General features: G+C 33.5%; 1 protein-coding gene across 2 annotated transcripts in view; it reads right to left on the reverse strand.

The window, feature by feature from the left end:
• The window catches only part of SYT1 (synaptotagmin 1), a 539629-nt gene that overhangs the window by 340423 nt on the left and 183542 nt on the right, over window positions 1-15664 (reverse strand). For both annotated transcript variants that reach the window (XM_059402413.1, XM_059402412.1), the window contains exon 2: window positions 8650-8698. The gene's annotated coding sequence lies outside the window, so the exon portion shown is untranslated. The remainder of the gene's footprint in view (window positions 1-8649; window positions 8699-15664) is intronic.

Consider the following 15664-nt stretch of genomic DNA (forward strand, 5'->3'; position numbering starts at 1 on the left):
TCCTGGGATTGAGCCCCATATTGGGCTCTCTGCTCAGTGGGAAGTCTGCTTCTCCCTTTCCTTCTGCCCCTCGCCCTGCTCATGCTCTCAAATACAGTCTTTAAACAATAAAAAATAAAGCCTATATTTATAACCATAATTATAATAAATATTAAATGTTAAAATTTGAAGATGATAGCCTTGATCTCAGTTGTCAAATAAGATGGGTGGTATAGTTAGTTGCGAGGGGCTGAATGTCTGCTTTCTCTCCTTCCCCTAAAACGCACACACTTAAATCCTAACACCCCTGTGATGGTGTCTGAAGGTGGGGTCTTTGGGAGGTGATGAGATCAGGAGAGTGGAGGAGCTCTCATGATGGGATTAGTGGTCTTATAAAAGGAATCTCAGAGACCTCTCTCACACCCTCTTTCTACCGCATGAGAAATCTGCAACTTGGAATAGGGCTCCTATCAGAACACAACCACATTTGACACCCCAGTCTCAGAACTCCAGCCTCCAGAGCTGTGAGAAGTAAGTTTCTATCATTTATAAACCACCCAGCCTGTGATAGTTTATTATAGACTGAGCTGACAAAGGTACTGGTACAAAATAAAGGTACTTCCTTCAGGTGGAAGGGACACCTAAATATTTACTTCATGAATTGATCATTTTATATTGGGGATACATTTCTTTTAAATTTAAAAAATTAAAATAGAGACAAATAATATTTAATTGGGGACTTTAGATACATTAAAAGAGAAAAAAAAAGCGCAGATGATTTCTAGGCTACTGTAACTAATTGACAGACCTTCTATCACCAGCCTCACAAAACCCCTTGGGAAAACTTGTAGGTATTAAAATAAAGGAACTGTGGGCTCCTACATAGAGGATTTGAAGGAAATGTAAAGAGTAGTGCAGGAATGTTGATTCTAGAACCTGTGGTTTCTATCCCCAAGTATCTCCACCCATATGACCTAAATTCACTTTCAGGATCTTGCACTGCCAAAAACCTGTCATTTGCTTATTTGGTTTAACAATTGTGTGTGAGGGGGTTAGGGAGAGGGCATGGAGAATATAGGGCTGGTATAAATACTTTGACTCCATTCCTTTTTTCTTGGACATTTTCTCATACGAGTCATCCTGAGGCATTATGATCAACAGAAAAGTGGGGCTGGGAACTTTGAAGTCAAGTCTGGTTTAAAGAAATGGCAGCTTGAGACTCTCCATTGGGAAGCAGAAGAATCACATCAGGAAACAGGCAAAGGTTAGAAAATAAGTCCATGTGGAAAGGCAGTTGAACTTATCGTCTACATTTTGGGAACGGTCAATTGAATATCAGCAAAAATGAAGAAACATTTTGCCCCTGTCTTCCTCTCACTCATCCTGTCTCATCCCCATGCCTACAAATACCATGATTCCTTGCAGACTGTGGGTTTTCATGTATTTGTTTGTGCAACCACTCTGGGCAAATATCCATCCTATGAACTGGGAAGAAAAAAATCTTAAAATGTATCTTGTTCTATAACCCTTTCATAGGTTGAGGACTGCCTGTATTTTCTCTATTATTTTCATTGTCTCAATGACAAATTTGGCTTTGCTTTTGTAAAACTTATGGATAATTGTGCAAATCCTACCATAATTAAAACTAATGGGTACATTATACAATTCCATAAACCCACTTTTCTAGAATTATTTATTCAGGTAAATAAATAAGTAAATATGAGCATATATGTAATGGTCTAAGACATAATTTGAAGGCATTAAGAAAACTGTCTCTAAAATTAGAAAAAAGTATTTTAAAGTCCAAAAGTGAAGGAAAATCCAAGGCTAAATCTTTCAGAGTTCAAACATTACATTCCTAATAAAAAATAAATAACTTCCCAGGAGAGGTTATAGCAAATTGTGTCTATGCTCGATGCAAACATAAAATGGATAAAACAGCAAAAACCCTGAGCAACTTGCAAAACTGGTGCTAAGAGTTATTTCTTACAAGACATTTCGGACTATTGAAAATTCAGATAATATCGCTTTGGGGGTCATTGAGGTAGCAAAACAAATGCATTTTGAGCATTCGTTTGGAGACATTATTTCCTTACTCCAAAACATTTTGTACCAATTCATAAACACAGATTTTGGCAGGACTTTTTTGGAAGTAGAGAATAAAAACAATATCAGGATTAAGCAATTTTTATTAAGCATAATACCAGGATATAAGTTGCTCAAATGTACAATGGAACATATGCTGAACCAGATTTTTTGTATTTTAGAACAGAAAATTGTCTGCAATTTATATAAGGATTAAATTTTAAAGAGGAGAAAAATGATAAGATATTTACTGCAAATTGCATTTTGCTGACGTAGAAATGGTTATTACTAAGATTGAGATATGCTTATGTTTAGAGGCAGAACAAGATTTAACATTAAAAGAGGGAGTGGTATTACTACTGATATTCCATGTTAGTATTGTAAAGAGATTCTTTATGGTATTTGCAAAAGAGTGACTTAAACAACAAAGACAATTAAAATAAAAGATATATAACAGAAAATAATTGAAGTAAGCTGAAGAAAAAATTCACAAAATATTCTTTACCATAGGGAAATCAGCAAAATGAGCAATTTTGTTTTCTAAGGTTTCCTTGGTGACAAAAATAAATCTTGTGATTTCAATTTCAGATATCATATACACATTTTTATTTAATATTTTGAAAGGAGGATATATCATTTTGCCATGCAATGGCATAAAACTATCCTTTAAAATGGTTTATATAATAACGTATGTTGAATATATTTTATTTCTGGAAGCCTGTTGAACCTATAGTTTGGTTAGATTTATTTTCTCTGAGAAAATGACCCCATCATGATTCTGAAGTAAGTAATTTCATGTTAGGGTAGAAAGCCTTTTTGGTAACCTATACATGATAATGTGGACTGATTCAGCTTACCTCTAGGGCCATGTAGACTGTCAAAAAATGGTTGCTGGGGGGAGGGGGTTTGGGAGAAGGGGGTGGGATTATGGACATTGGGGAGGGTATGTGCTTTGGTGAGTGCTATGAAGTGTGTAAAACTGGTGATTCACAGACCTGTACCCCTGGGGATAAAAATAGATGTTTATAAAAAATAAAAAATTATTAAAAAAAAATGTCTTAAGTCTTCCTTTTAACCTCTGTGAAGAGAAATGCTATAGACCATGTCTAATTTTAGTATTTGCTTTAAGGGGGAAGAGGTCCTCGAGGAGAGGGCTCATGGTGGGGCCCCTCCCAGAGCATATCTACATTCTACTGTATCAAAACCAAATTTTATCTTGCATTTAAGATTTCTAACCATCCTCCACGTCTCTTCTTTCTTCTGCCACACTTGTTTTCCTCTATTCTTTGTAGATTTCTGTATGTTTTGTAATTTTAAAAGGATGCTCCCTTAATATTCCAAAGGAGATATCCTTAGTAGCAAATATAACAAACAAATTACTATTTGCTTATAATGTTATTATTACTATTTGCAAACTTCTGTAATAAACACATAAGTAACATGCATGGAATTTTGTATAAACCTATAAAGTATGATTTATTATCTTCATTTTTACAGATAAGGACATTGAGGAAAAGAGGTCAAATTGTCTTCCTGAGGTCATAAAGTCACAATGTGGCAGAAATAGAACTTGAATGTAGCTCTTTGTCCATTGCCACTGCTCTAAATTACAAAAATAAATAATGCAACCTAAAATAATGACCTGGTACAGACAAATAAGTGAATAACTCAGAATGTTAGAGCAGATTAAGATTAGCATAAATTATTCAGATAGCAAAATCATTCATTTTAACCTTTTGTTAACTGGAGACTTTACATGATATGCTTTAAGATCAACTATATGGTTTTAAATATTTCTACTTTATCTCTTTCATAACTGTACAAGTTATATTTTACAGTCATGAGAGATGATAAAGTTTTCAGAACAAAATAAAGACAAATATCAATGGGAATATCCAAATCAGACTGTTTCTAGAAATAATGGACAGAATTCTATCAATAATTGTATTAGCTAACTTTTTTTTTTTTATTGTTAGGCTAGGCTCCATATAGCCCATCATTAGTTTTTGATGTAGTGTTTGTGATTCACTGTTTGTGTATAACCCCCAGTGCTCCATGCAATAGGTGCCCTCCTTAATATATAGTAGCTAACTTTATAAAGTACCTACCATCAACAAAGTTTAACACTATTTCAAATGACTCACTGAAGAAATGAAGACATCTAGAGGTCTACTAAACAGCTTTACATCCCATAGTAACTAAGTAGTGAAGTTGGAATTTGAACACAAAGTGAGTTATTATTCTTTAGTATCCTTGGAAGTACGTAAATCATGAAATCTCATCGGTTTTAGCCTTAGCATAAATAATAATCATTGTGGAAAACCCATTTTACCCAGTTGCCCAAAGAAAGTGACAGGATTGTCAATCATTTATTAAATAAAAACATAATGATGATTAACCACGTGAATATCTTAAAAAGATTGTCTATTATTATAAGCCAAAGTACTATTATTATCTATATAAAGTGAATAGTCCAGTATTTGTAGTCATACTAACTATAAGCTAACTTGATGACAGAGGCTGTGCTTTGTTCACTCCTGTATCTCCAACACTTGGGAAAATGTATAAAGTAGGTACTCAACAGCAACTATTAAATAAAAAATAAAGAATAAATAAATGAAAGGATTTTCAAAATAGTACCAAAACTTAAAGGAAATAAACCCAGATAATGTAGCAAGCATAAAATATCTAGGAAATACAAATTATAAACATCCATTTTGTAATAATATCCTTTATAAACAAAATGAATATGATTCTATTTCTTTAGCTGAGCTTTTATACTTATGGCTATTATCTGTTTCAACTTTGCTTCTACTTTTTCTATCTAAGGATAGTTGTCTTAAATAATTAAATTCTCCTACCCTGTTTAATTTTAGCATCTGAAGAACAACTTTGCATGATTCAGTTTAATGTTTATTGATAAGTGATAAAGAAAAGTGGTATTATATGTGCATCAAATATTTTACATAGACTAATCACATTTTAAAAAGATCTATTCTTTAGTTTTATCTCTTCTCACCGTGCCATCATTCATATAGGAAAATGCACTATGCCTTGCCTTCACCAACTGTGATGTGTTTAGTTAAGAGTAATAACCTGGAAAGGGGTAATCAGACCTGAGTTCAAATGGTAATTTTGTTGCCTACGAATTAGACTAACTTTATAAAAATTTCAGTTCTCATTTTCATTTATCTACAACGCTGTGGTAACATCAGAAGTGTTCTTTTGATAACTAAATGAAATGTCATTATATGATTAGTAGAGCATCTGACATAGACAAAGAACCCAAAAAATGTACCCTTTACTTTCCTAACTCTCCTTATTTTATTTATTTATTTATTTATTTATTTATTATTATTTTTTTTTTATAAGAGCTCATCTTAGGCCTATGGATGAAAAAGCTAATCAGGATGAAGGGTAAATTATAGATAGATTCAAGGAGAGGGAACTTTTTTTCTGGAGGACCATTATTTTTCTGGAGGACCATTATCTAGAACAACAGTTTCAGTTTCATCATCAATACACTGTTGTAAAATAATTTATTGGATTCCCAGAACAACAAAGGCAAATTTTTATAGGAAAGGAACTTCTTTTTACAGCAATAAAAGGTTTTCCATAATCATATAATAACCAAAATTTATAATTAAACATCATTACACACTCATGTATCTAATTTGATCTCAGAAAGTCTTGGAAAATAGACTTGGCATTTCCCCCCACTCCATTACCCAGATAAGAAAACAGAGCATCAAAGAGGTAATTGCTTAACTATTGCTGATGACAGATTGTATGTATGTATTATTGTTATTGATGATGATGATAATGTGGTAGTTTTTAGCTGTGTGATGTCCCCATATGCTCCAGGACTCCTCACTATGAGAGAGGGAGCTGGGTAAAGCCAAGACTCAAACTTAGATTCTCTCTGTGTATATAATTCTTTCTACCATAAACATCATTTTAATGAGTTGTATCAAGATACAGTTATAGGTAGATAGTACAAAATTGGATTAGTGTTTTAGTTGAAAAAAAAATTAAGCTTTGAGAACAAGTTTCTTGAACCAATCAGAGACCCTCAATTTTTATGGAAGTACTTTCAAAGTTAATATGGCAGGCAAAAAAAGATAGTGGGTAGTTATTTAATTCAGAATTTCTCTTGATTCTGTCAGTAGATAAGAGAGCTTGGATAAATGAGTTGACTTATCTGGCCCTTTATAAATGAGGATATTAGAGGAAGTAATGTCTGTAAAATGAACATAGTACACCAGATAGATACATTTTTTTCTTAACTCCATGCTACTATTACACACACACACACACACACACACACACACACACCTCTACTTTTTGGAAGGCAGCTATGCTCAGCACTATACCACCAATGCTACTTTTTGATTATAAGAACTTGTTACTTCAAAGGGAGAAGAGTTTGACTAATAGAAAGTCATGAGGTGCATTTGCAAATAATATTTATTTACTAGTGAATCACAGAATACTTTCCTAGTTAAAATCTATTTTCTCTTAAGACACTTCTGAAAACTTCTTGTTCTATTTGGTATATCAGGAAAGAGAGATTGTTAATAATAATCACGCTTTGAGTGAGAACATCAACTCCCAATAGTATTTAGAGAGGTTTAGCGGATCTAAGATAATGTGAATAGTTTCTGAGAAGCATGCCTGAGCATCTGAATGTTTTTTTAATGCATCCTCTTGGTTATTATTATTATCCAGTATACTAATTCAGTCTATAGAGAACTGACCCTTAGAGTACTTGAAAGTACCACTGAGTTTTCAGTCATCCAGAGGAAAATCACTATTTTAAAATTTTCAATGGTCCTTTCCTTATTTTTCTTATCTTTCTTAAGCATAAAAGCTTTTGTGAAATATAAGTGCAATATATCTCTAAAGATAATTTGTAAAATTCTAATCAATTACCAAATTGTTCTTCAGCAATGGGCTTTGAGGCAAAATTATATGTTAGTATGGTTTTCCTATGCTAAAAATTTTCAATTAATAAGGCTTGATTTAAATACAAATTGTACAAACTTATTATTCATGAGCTTGCAACACAGACACATATTCTATAAAGTCAAGAAAAATAGTCACTACATTATCCAATGTCTTCACTTTATATCATACTTTGCGTTGTGTACTGACACACTTAAGTCATGAACTCCTTGGAAGATGAGACCTATATTAAGATACTTATAATGTTTTGACAATATTATTGTAATTCAGAGTATTTCTCTTTGTAAATATTTTATAAAATCATTAAGGCATAAACTGTGCCTTTTAAATTTGGGCTAGAGTCAGTCATTTTTCCTTACAGTTATTTGTGAGTCATTTGGCATGTCCTTGGTAAATAAAATACAAAGGCTAAAAAGAAGAACTACCACAAAGCACAAAACACACCAAGAAAATGCACGATTTCTTCCTTGGAAATATATATGTTATTTTCCTAGGATTATTCCAAATGAGCAAAGACCTCATTACTTGAATCGATTCTCTCCAAAGGATGCCATACTAAATCCTATTTCAATACAATTATGAAAAGTACAATTCAAATCAAGCAATTTATATAAGTCACACCTGAATAATAAACAAAATCACTTAAGGATAGATCAGAAAAACAGCCATTGTTGGCTCTTCACAGTGAAATTATAAGATGACTAAAAAATTGTGAGGGGGGTATGGTAAATATTACCTGGTTTTTGTATGAAGAATGTAAACAAATATCTATGACTCATTTAAATGATCAATGACCATTTAAAAATTCAACCTGGAAGTGAATTTGCAAACTCATTTCAAGACAATTATGGCATTAAAGTGATATAACATGGTTCATCAACATGGACTTTTCTACCTTTATTATTTTTCATATTCATGTATTTAAAATTTATAATTGTTTGTACCTAGGAAATCATAGTGTTACCAATTCTAACATAAGAAATGGTATCAAAAATATTAACTTTGTTTCACAGAAACATATTTAGGAAAGAAGTTCCTACTATCAATTAATAGCTATGTAAAGAAAAACATGTTGTAGTTAAGTTGTGAGGAGATTAGAAAGAAATGTACTAATGAGATTATAGTATAGATTTAAAGCCTACAGATGGTTGCCATTTTTCTTGGTAATTCCAATTTAATGACTATAAACAAAACAAGCCTCTTGATTCTGTTTCAGATTTTGTTCAAAATGAGTAAATTTTCTAGCACACACATAGGATGGGAGACACTTTGATGAAATTTTACTTAATTTTTTCTTCTTTAGAATTTAAAATGATATGATGCTAGTCAGAAGATATGGTGGAATCAGCATAAATATTTCTGTCACATGGATGTATCACAAGAATTACCTTGCCCTCTTATTTAAGAGGATTATAGAATAAATTATTTTCAGTTTACTCCATTAAATTGGGATTTATCTTTAGAAGACTCCCTTTGCTTACTATATTAATCGCTTATCTTAGAAAATAGAAAGGTGAATGTTTCTGTAAAAGAAATTTGAAAGATCCTCTGATTTTATAGAATGTTATAGGTATAGACGTAGAGAATGTAATAGTATTGTATAGTATTGAAAGTACTTACCGTTCTGTTAGGAATTCTGGGGTATTTTGTCCTTTCAGACTCTTTTTCTCTAAAAGGAAAATAACATATGCACTCATTAGTTTTATGACACTACATAGTTCAGTGTCATTTCAGATTGTCATAATTATAACTGATTAATTTTATTAAGTATTTCTACTTAGAAATCTTGATACATATGTATATATGTATATATACACACATAATATAATATAATGTTATGTATATTTAGTATCTATAGTATATGATAAGTACATATGGATTTTAAAGTTGGTTTCAAGTGTTAGAGATTAGGATTCTGTGAGTAGTTTATACACTCATTTTTGTGATAAGTTAATTATGCTTCTGGTATAGTTTTCAACTTGAAAAATGAAGTAATACTAAGTAGACATTTTAGAGAATATTACATTATTAAAAAGAATCATATAAAATTATATAATTATTACCCAATTAAGCGCATGGGGCTATGTTTAATATTGATATGACTACAGTTCACCATTGAACTATGTGGGGGTGAAGGGCACTGGCACCCCCCCCTTACAATCAGAAATCCTTGTATGCCTTCTGACTCCCACCATACTTGACTAACAGCCTACTGTTAACCAGAAGCCTTCCCGATAACATCAACAGTCGATTTTGTATATTATATACTGCATTCTTAGAATAAAGTAAGCTAGAGAAAAGAAATGTTAAGAAAATACATTGACAGTACAATACAGTAGTGTATATATATATTTTAAAAATTCACAGATTAAAATGGACCCATGCAGTTCAAATCCATGGTGTTCAAGGGGTCAAGTGTGTGTGTGTGTGTGTGTGTGTGTGTATCCCCCTCATCAGGGATAAAGAGAAAAATAATCTCATATCACTGCATTTAAAAAAAGGTACAGCTTCTAGTTTAGGAATAAGAAAATAAAATCCTTCCCGAGTCAATATCAGGAATTGCTTTAATGTAATAAAGATGTCAAGAATTTCTGATTTTTTTTTGAGAAGTTAGCGATGCACAAATGAAAAAGTTTCGTAGTGCTAGAGACGAGTACCTTTTTATGTAAGTTCTCTTCAGTTTTAGTCTTCAAAAAATTTAGGCACAATGAAAACCAAGAAAGAATGAAATATTTAGAAATAGGTTCATAATAGGCATGTTATTCTGTTTTGAAGAGTTCTTGCAGCATCCAGTTTCAGCAGAGCTACACAGATACAATGCTAGCAGCTCTGGCAATTGGTGCATATGGGTACTCAGCATAAAAGATCTGAAGTGACAGCTATATTTCCAAAGCTGCATTTACTGCATCTGTTCAATGCTTAAACCTCCAAGGTCTGCTTTCATTTTATTTCTGCTTGAAACTCAACCGTTTTCTAGTAAAAGCCATTAGAAAGAGCATTGTAAAAATGCATTTAGATTTGCCCAACTGACTCTTAAAATACGACTTTGAGCCACAATCAATTTTAGATAAGATTTCTATATATAGTTTCCGTCTACTGACACTTTTTTTTACTAAAACACAAACTACAACCAAATGCAATGAGTGCACATGCTCAGGAACCAGAGTGACATAGAGCTCTTGGGGGCGAGGGCACCTGCTGCAATAAACGAAGGTTTTCTACCACAAAACTAAGAATATTTGACATTGTATTTATTGTACACTAAGACTTACCAAGGGGTTGGCTTCCCCTTGGGGAAGGATTAAACAGTTTTTGTGACTTATGAGCCATCTGCAGGGATTTGATTTCATTTTGGACTTGCACACACATCTATCACAAGGATGGATGGGCAAGCCTGTTCTACGGTAGGGGACAAACAACTATTTTACTTTTAATCGCTGCACTGAATGTGGATGTGCATCGTATTTTTCTGGTAGTTAATTTCTGTCTCTTGCATGTATAAACATCTCTATTTTAGAAGAAAAAAGTGAAAATAGCACAGGATGGTTTTGCATTTTCTGCAAACTATCTGGCTTTTCAGTAACGTAATTGGTATCAGTAGGTCTGATTCAGACAGTTTCCTGGTATTGAGACTTGGTACTTTGATGTGTTTATATGATACTTCAAAAAAAAAGATGAATCTTTTTAGGTAGGTTTATGTATTTTTCACAAAACAGTATGAGCATTCATAGTCAATAAATCTGATGACACTTTCATATTTTTTTATCCAGTTTTAGAAGCAGGCCTGACATGGAGAAAAAAGAAAATAACCGAGACCTAGGGATTACTTTTGCTTGATGACAGCTAGAAATTAAACCGCTGTACCTTGAGGCCCTAATCATAATTCTATTTACAGAATTCAGCAAAACACTGTATGCTTTAGGCATAAATACTACAAATCCTTGTTTTGTGGGAGGAGGGCACTATCTGTATTCATTTTTATGTTCAATATTTAAAAATGCACCGTTGTATTTTTTTCAAAAGGATTCAGTTTGAGGAATGACAAATAGCTGATATTTATATTCAAACTTTGTTTAAAATATCTCAAATATTTCATTTTGATGAAAATATTGGTTCGAATGGAGCTTTTACTAACCTATCACTAACCTAAATATTTATTTAGGGTTAGATTTAAAGTATGTGCTGCAAATCCTTGCAAAATGGCCGTTTGTGAACGTTATCCCTTTGCCCCAGGTCAGCTGGAATGGCATCAAAATCTCTAAACTGCAAATTACAGATAAACTCGGAGTTCTTTTCCTTGGACTTCTTCCTACTGAAATGCCAAAACTTGTGGTTAGAAAATAGTTACAAAGTTGATGTGTCATTTCCTCAACACAGATATCACTAATCCTAAGGGATTTTGTTAGACATCTTTTGGCTTAAATTCTTATTCTTGGAACAGCAGTCAGGAAGCAGAGATTACTTTAAAAAGAAACATGATCCAGGTCATTAGTGACTGAGTTTAAGATTTTAAACACTAAAATAAAACACTGCATGACACTTAAATATGTCACGTGATTCTAGATCAGATCCTGGACCAACAGGACAAAATGACTAGCTATTAAGAACATTAATGTTGGGGCACCTGGTTGGCTCAGCGGGTTAAAGCCTCTGCCTTTGGCTCAGGTCATGGTCTCAGGGTCCTGGGGTCAAACCCCACATCCAGCTCTCTGCTCAGCAGGGAGCCTGCTTCCCCCTCCCTCTCTGCCTCCCTCTCTGCCTACTTGTGATCTCTGTCTGTCAAATAAATAAATAAAATCTTAAAAAAAAAGAACATTAATGTTATAACAGATGAAATTTGACAAGGGTCTATGAATTAGATGAATGCGTTTGATACTGTTCTGTGTAAAAAAAAAGTCCTGTTCTTAGGAATTATACTGAAATATACACTAAAATACTGGAATAAGTCATACCAGGTCTCCAACTAATCCTAGTTAGGAAAAATATACAAACTGTATATATACATATATATACACATATGTAGTATTATAGTATAGATACAATATATAGAATATACACAAAAATATAGACAGAGAAAATGATACAGAACAAAACCTTAGCAGTTGGTTAACCTAGGGTAAAGGACATATAAGAACTTCTTATACTATCCTTGGAACTTTTTTGAGAGTTTTAATGAAAGAGAAAACGATCACTATCAAAAAGATTATAAAACTACCTTTAAAAAATAGAACTAAAGTGCCACTTTTCAGTATCCTTACAAACTATTTCACTGAACTATGGCTTGTTATTTTGTTGATTAAGTGCAAGATTGTCTCATTTTGCATGTAACTATAAAAGATGGTGACATTTATCTGGAAAATAGTATTAGGCAATAAAAGAAAAGTAATGTATCAATTAATAAAGTAAACAAACGAGTGTTCTGCACATAAATGCAGTCACTATTAGTACCTAGGGTTCTGCTGGTAGGAGTGGTAGGAAGGCAATAATACAGAATATGAACTTTTCTTGAAAGAAAAGTATAAGGACAAAATATTTTGCCCTATACTGAGGACAAAGGAATATTTCTATATTTTCTTTTTGTGTTGAACCATTGACATCCATTTAGGAGGCTTAATTTGACAAGCCTGTCCTCATTATGATAAAAACAAATGTTTACCAACAGAGATTGTGACACTTTATTACACAAGTCGAAACATATGAAAACATTTGTTCGCAGTCAGTTACAATAATGACATACTGGGTTCAACCATGTTTAACATTTTCATTATATTCAAAATAATTATTTGAGAATGGGGGGCTGATAATGAGGCAGAATGGCACTAAGTCAGGAGAGCCAGTTTGTATCTTGAAAACGAGGATGGGAATTAATTAAATGAGAAGCTCGGGGAAGTTAATTGGGAATGAGTAAAGATAAGGACACTATCAAAGCATGAAGAAATAAAACTATTAAAATAAAAGGTAGAGCAGAAACTCACAGCACACCTAAGGAAGAATGAATCTTACAGAATCAGGAGTATACAGGAGCAGAAAATCGGCTTCCAACCCCTAGAATAGTGCTTGCCACATGAATAAATGTTTGCTGAATGAATAATTATATATTGACAAAAGTAAAATTTAGTGTCCTATAATCCTAGTCTGCTTCTGCCTCTATCTAATGTGTGCCTTTAGACAAATCACTTAATCTAATTTTATCAGCTGTGAAATGAGACAGTGGAAAAAGGTAATTCTCCAAGGTGCCTTCCAGATCTAAATATTTCTGTATATGGTTCTGTTTATTAAAATGGGTAACTGTGAACATTTTCGTAGAAGAGAATAGCCTTATATGAGTTTTAAATGAAGAGAAATGGAGAGAAATAGAGAAGGTGAATGAAAGAGCAATGCATTGATTCAAGTAATGGAAAATAAATCCCACTGAAAGAGACTTTAATATAGAAGAGAGAATGCAAGTGATTTATGGTTTTGATGTTAGAAGTGACATTTATGTGTACTATTGATACAGGCATGCAGATGTAGAGAACTTTATCTGTTCTTTTTGTTATTATCAAGGTGATTGTACACACTCCCTTCTTCCACCTTGAGAGTCCTCAAGTAAAACAGGAGTGGAGAGCATTCCAAAGAAGCCATAAATGACAGGAGTTTATATAAATGTTCTTTTCCCACAAGGTCATAGAATTGGGACTTCCTATCTTAGAGAAAAGAAAGCTGAAGTAACTCTTAGGATCTATAGTTAATTCCATGAAGACCTATTTAATTCAAGATCCACCAGGCATAATTGCTTACACCTCCATGAAGCCTTTGATAATTAACACTGGCTTTCTCATGCATTTTATTTTCTACAAACTTCTTGAGCATTATATTCTATAAGACATAATTTAGCTTTCACTTCGATGTGATCTCATTATTTTCCTCAGTTCCATCTATACTGATTTTGAATTGACAACCGGAGGTGGCCGGAGCTTTGCATTTGTGTTTCCCTAAAATAAGGCATTCCCTAAAATGAGTTAGGTGCTCAATGAACACTGGTCAGTGGAAGGAGAGGGGCATGATGCACTGAGGTCAGGAAATGGACTGGAATGCTGATAGGCAGCTACCAAAAATGACTTGGACATCAAGCATGGTGGATGATCCTGAGATTTCCATGAAGTGCCTACCTTGTTCTCTTCTCATCAGGCTATTTCCCTAGGCATTTTGGGGAAGAAGTACTAAAGACCAGTCATGGGGATAAAAGGTATACCATTCTTCAAACAGAAAGATCTAGTTGAATAGCCTTAAGGGCATGGGAAGCTACAACCTGAAATAAGCTTCTCATTTGAGTATGATCCACAGATGAGGTGAGCAGGGACCACGTTCTCAGCTTTGTCAGACCAGAGCAGAATATTTCTTATAATTCTGTTTGGAAGTAAGACTACTGATTGCAATACCCCTTTAAGAAAGCTGGTGTGTCAATGATGGCAGAATTAATGTCTCTGTAGGAAGGATGGGGTAGAAAAGAGGAGGAAGATCCGAGAGAAAGAGAGAGAACATAAAAGTACCAGACTATTTTCAGAGAGTTTTGATTTCTGTACAAACTGTAGTCTCCCAACAACTGGAGACTATTGGAGTTCAACTGGAGACTGGTGAATATTTAGATAGAGTAGATACATAATTGCGAAAAGCAGAAGCCCACCAAATATATTTATAAAGGGCTCCAGTGTAACTATAAAAACTGCATAATTCCTAATGTGACAGAGGGTGTTGGTGAAGTTACAAGAAATGAAACTAAGTTGACTCACATTTCCCAGTTTTAGAGGTTGGGTGGGGAAAGTGTAGCAGCAATTCTATGCACACATTTAAGGCTAAAGGAGAACATTTAATTTATTTAAACCTTGGTTTGGTGCAAATTCAAACCCAGCAAAATGCCATAGGACAAATAAGTGGGATGTTGGGATAGGGTGGACATTTTTATAGTTCTATGCTGAGTGCCTCAGCTTTAGTGCTGTGTTGTGTTCTGAGTTTAGTTCAGCACTATGGGAAGGTACCAAGCTGGAAGTTCAAAGCCAAGTATGACAAAACCACAACTAAGGAGTAGTCCTGGGTCTTCTCTATTTAACATCCATGTAGGGGAAAGTCATACAGAAAAAAAAAGAAAATAAGCAGTTTCTTAGTTAAACCTTGTTCTCAAGAATCATCTTTATCTCTTTCTAGTTAGTAATTGTGCGGTGTACAAATAAAAACAATACACATTGGTTCATAGATATCCTGGACCTTGACATTCACATGAAAACTGCCCTCTTCAGAGAGTCTTTGTGGATGGTTATATGCCTATTGTTGGAGATGCAGCATGATTTAAAAAAATAATTAGAATGGCTCTTTAATAAACTGCCTTTAGCAGACTGCATATGTTTATCACATTCAGATTTACAAGGATGTGGTGAAGTAGTTGTTAAAACTTTTTTGGAATTAGTAAGTGGTGGAGCCAGGGTCTAGCTAGATTCAGTCCTGTGTATACCAAAATCCTGTTTTCCCCAAGTAACAAAGTCTTGTAGTGTTGGAATAGATTTGACAAGGTAGAAAATCTATTTTCTAGCTATTTCATTAACACTTATTAAATGTGTAGCCCCTGAAGCAATTCAAATAAGTAATCTAAATGGCTTCA

The sequence above is a fragment of the Mustela nigripes genome, chromosome 6 (assembly GCF_022355385.1).
Source record: "Mustela nigripes isolate SB6536 chromosome 6, MUSNIG.SB6536, whole genome shotgun sequence".
NCBI classification, from domain to species: domain Eukaryota; kingdom Metazoa; phylum Chordata; class Mammalia; order Carnivora; family Mustelidae; genus Mustela; species Mustela nigripes.